Below are 4,239 nucleotides of genomic sequence, written 5' to 3' on the forward strand. Positions count from 1 at the left end.
GGAGGTTAATGCGTGGGCCCAATATAATTAACGTTAATAAATCATATCGAGCGCAGTTTTATTGGTCAGGGGGTTTGGTTATTAATTAACCAGAGGTTAATTAATCCTGTGATTTGCACGCGGAGGGGAGGGTTATTAATAGGTTTCAAATAAACCAATTAATTCTCAACTTTATACACAGCGAATATGGTTATAGTTAACCGGGGTGGGGATATATAAAAAATCGGGGTTTTTAAAATATATTTACATAATACAGGATGGGAAATAAGTGTATGGGATTTATATAATACATGTTAGAAATTAATATGATTTTGAATTGAGTGCTAAGTTATAAAAATACTTTAACTTTTGTAGTTAAACATAGGCTAGGGTTGAAAAGGGTTTTTATGGAGAATTTTTTTGCCATTTTCCTAAGCAAAAAAGGGTTTTACTTAGGCAATGTTTTATGAAACGGAAGGAGTGGCTTGTGAGTGATATTTAAGAAGATATCAATATTTGAGGGGGAAATTAGTAAGTGATTAGGGAAAAGTATGAAGGGGAGTTATTTATGAAATCTTCCTCGCCTGAGTTGCATCAAAAATATCTTCCTTGCACTTGTGACGAGAAAGAAAGTTAACACATTGAGAGACATTATCCATCACAGGTATCTTTCTGCAACATCATATACCTACCCTGCCTACTTTGCCTAGCATTTTTTCCTTCTTTACACGGGTGCACTTAGACTAGCAAACCTTTATCAACTTTTTTCTTTTCTTTGCATGGTAAGCCTACCTAAGTTTGCCCTTATAACATCCAAGGGCTCAGATTTAACTGTTGACCTCCTTTGCTTCTCTACCTATCTACTTATCTGCCAAGTTTAAACAGTTTGGTTAGATTTTATTCTCTATCTCTAAAACGGGAAATTCAAACATGAACTAGCTAAGATTAAACTATTTGGCCATTCATCAATTGTGGAAAAAGTTCAACAAGATGCACACAATTCTTATTTATAGAAAATGAAAAAGTAGTGGCTTTTTGGACTTGCACATTTTCTTGGTCTTTCTTTATTTGGGGTTCATTTCTTTAATTTTTTCTTTTGACCATTTTATTCTTTTTACCCTTTGATTTTTCTTTTAGGACATACCCTCTTTACAATTTTTATATTTTTTGATTTTTTGATAATATGGAAACCCTTTACAGCAAGGAAATGGATGAACATATTACAGATCTCAACCAGTCAATCATGAAATATGACACTTATTGGTATAGGAGTATAACACATCCCATACTGACCCCACCCTGACAATTTCCCCTCACGGAAGGTTTGAGCTACCAGGCGCACGCGCAACCACTCCCTCGACCCAACCACCAGCAAAAAAGCTCACCCAAGCAACACATCAACCATTGTTGCCTTTTCGAGAGAACCAACTATGGAAGCCTGCACCCTTCGTCCATGCCTTCCAATTAAAAAAAGACCGAGCACTGCCCCTACGAATGAGTCCAAATTTTATCCATCGTATTTCCCATGCACCTCAACTGCAACAACCATGCCCAACTGAACATATCGTTGGAAAAGCTCCCAAGAAACAAGCTTCTGAACCCCCTACAGAAACACATTGGAGGAAAGAAAAACAAAGGATGGGTGGGACAAGCAGAAGCATAGCTTGTAAGCACACACACGAAAAAACAAGCGTTACCAAAAGACAAGAAACTAACAATGTTCCCACCAAACACCAAACCCGCTCCCCTATAGACACACCACATAGTCCCACATTGCAATTGAAACCCATCCAACTCAAACCAAAAAAGAAAACCCCTACTATCAATGATCCTACCGTAGGTTCATCTATGGTAACCTTGTTACGACTTCTCCTTCCTCTAAATGATAAGGTTCAATGAACTTCTCATGACGTTGACGATAGTGAACCACCATCATCGATGCAATCCAAACACTTCACTAGATCATTCAATCAATAGGAGCGATGCGCGGTGTGTACAAAGGGAAGGGATGTAGTTAACACGAGTTGATGACACGTGCTTACTAGGAATTCCTTGTTGAAGACCAATAATTTCAATGGTCTATCCCCATCACAATGCAATTTGAGAAGATTTCCTGATCCTCTCGAACGAGGAAGAAAAGCTCATTGGCTGCATCAGTGTAGTGTGCATGTGGCCCAAAACATCTAAGGGCATCACAAAACTATTATTGCCTCAAACTTCCATGGCCTAAACAACCATAGTCCCTCTAAGAAGCTGGCCGCAAAGGGGAATCTCCGTGTAGCTAGTTAGCAGGCTGAGGTCTCGTTCATTACCAGAATTAACTAGAAAAATCACTCCACCAACTAAGAACGGCCATGCACCACCACCCATAGAATCAAGAAAGGGCTCTCAATCTGTCAATCCTTACTATGTCTGGACCTGGTAAGTTTCCCCGTTTTGAGTCAAATTAAGCTGTAGGCTCCACTCCTGGTGGTTCCACTTCATCAATTCCTTTAAGTTTCAACCTTGCGACCATACTCCCCCCCGGAACCCAAACACTCTGATTTCTCAGAAGGTGTTGGTGGAGTCCTTAGAGCAACATCTTTCGATCCCTGGTCGACATCATTTATGGTTGAGACTAGGATGGTAACTGATCATCTTCGATCCCCCAACTTCATTCTTGATTAATGAAAACGTCCTTGGAAAATTCTTTCACAGTGGTCCGTCTTTCATAAGTCCAAGAATTTCACCTTTGACAATGAAATACGAATGCCCCTGACAGTCCCTATTAATCATTACTCTGGTCCCAAAGGCCAACATAATAGGACCAGACTCCTATCACATTATTCCATGCTAATGTATTCAGAGCATAATCTTGCTTTGAGCACTCTAACTTTTTCAAAGTAATAGTGCCGGAGCTGCGACCCAACCAATTAAGGCCAAGAGCATGCCACCGAAAAAATGGACAGAAGAGCAGGTGCACACCGAGTAGGTAGAGCGAACTTTACGACCCAAGATCCAACTATGAGATTTTTAACTGCAACAACTTAAATATACGCTATTGGAGCTGGATTACCACAACTCCTGGCACCATAATTTCCCTCCAATGGATCCTTGTTAAGGGATTTAGATTGTACTCATTCCAATTATCAGACTCGATGAGCCCAGTGTTGTTATTTATTGTCACTACCTCCCCATGTCAGGATTTGGTAAGTTGTGCACCTGCTGCCTTCCTTGGATGTGGTAGTCGTTTCTCAGGCTCCCTCTTCGGAATCGAACACTAATTCTCTGTCACCTGTCACCACCATGCTAGACCTCTATCCTACCATCGAAAGTTGGTAGGGTAGAAATTTGAATGAAGCATTGGAAGCACAAGTGCTGTGTGATCTATCGAGTTATCATGATTCACCGAAGAAGTGGGAAAGCCTGCACTGGCCTTTTATCTAAAAAATGCATCCCTTCCAAAGAGTCGAGACTTGGTGCATGTATTAGCTCTAGAATTACTACATTTATCCGAGTAGTATGGTACCATAAAAAAAATATAACTGATTTAATGATCCATCCATAGTTTCACAGTATGAATTAGTTCATACTTAGACATGCATGGCTTAATCTTTGAGACAAGAACATGACTACAGGCAAGATCAACCAGGTAGCATCCTCCCACTTCAAAGGGAATTCTGGGCGCTCTCTTACCAAGAGCCAACCTAAACACCCTTCAAGTCAAAGAGATGTCAAAATATCATGTAAAATTTTTATGCCTTGCACCTCTTGCATCCCAAGAAGGAAGCACATGCAACATGCCAAGGACATGGTGAACAAATGGGTAGACCTACCGAGCCACAATGCACCAAGGCCACTCCATATTTTTCAACCACACCCCAACCAACAAGAAAACAAGTGATCACTCATCCACTCCCTTAGAAATGCCTCCATGCCCCGCACCGAGGCCACCTAGGAGTCCACCTGGACAGCAGCAACGGTGGACCTCGATCTCCCGATCACCTGTAACAGCCTCGATGCAAAGGAAATAAATGGAGAATGACCAACCACGCAACCTCTATATTATAAATGAGCCCCAACCCTCCCCACCCCGCACCGAGGCCACCTAGGAATCCACCCAAATAGCAGCAACGATGGACCTCGATCTCTCGATCACCTGCAATAGCCTCGATTCAAAGGAAAAGGAAGGAAATAAAAAGAGGATGACCGACTGCAAATCTTATCATAGAGAGGCCATACAAACCTCCTCGCCTTGCACTAATGCCACCTAAGAATCCA

The 4,239-nt window shown here is 41.3% G+C and overlaps 1 pseudogene; it reads right to left on the reverse strand.

Annotated features, from left to right (window-relative positions):
• Positions 1–1,802: 1,802 nt before the first annotated feature.
• On the reverse strand, positions 1,803–3,613 carry LOC149152427 (18S ribosomal RNA; annotated as a pseudogene).
• Between the last annotated feature and the right edge of the window lie 626 nt (positions 3,614–4,239).

The sequence above is a fragment of the Pinus tabuliformis genome, chromosome 9 (genome assembly GCF_031772625.1).
Source record: "Pinus tabuliformis cultivar Carrire ecotype Pingquan chromosome 9, CPIR1, whole genome shotgun sequence".
NCBI lineage: Eukaryota > Viridiplantae > Streptophyta > Pinopsida > Pinales > Pinaceae > Pinus > Pinus tabuliformis.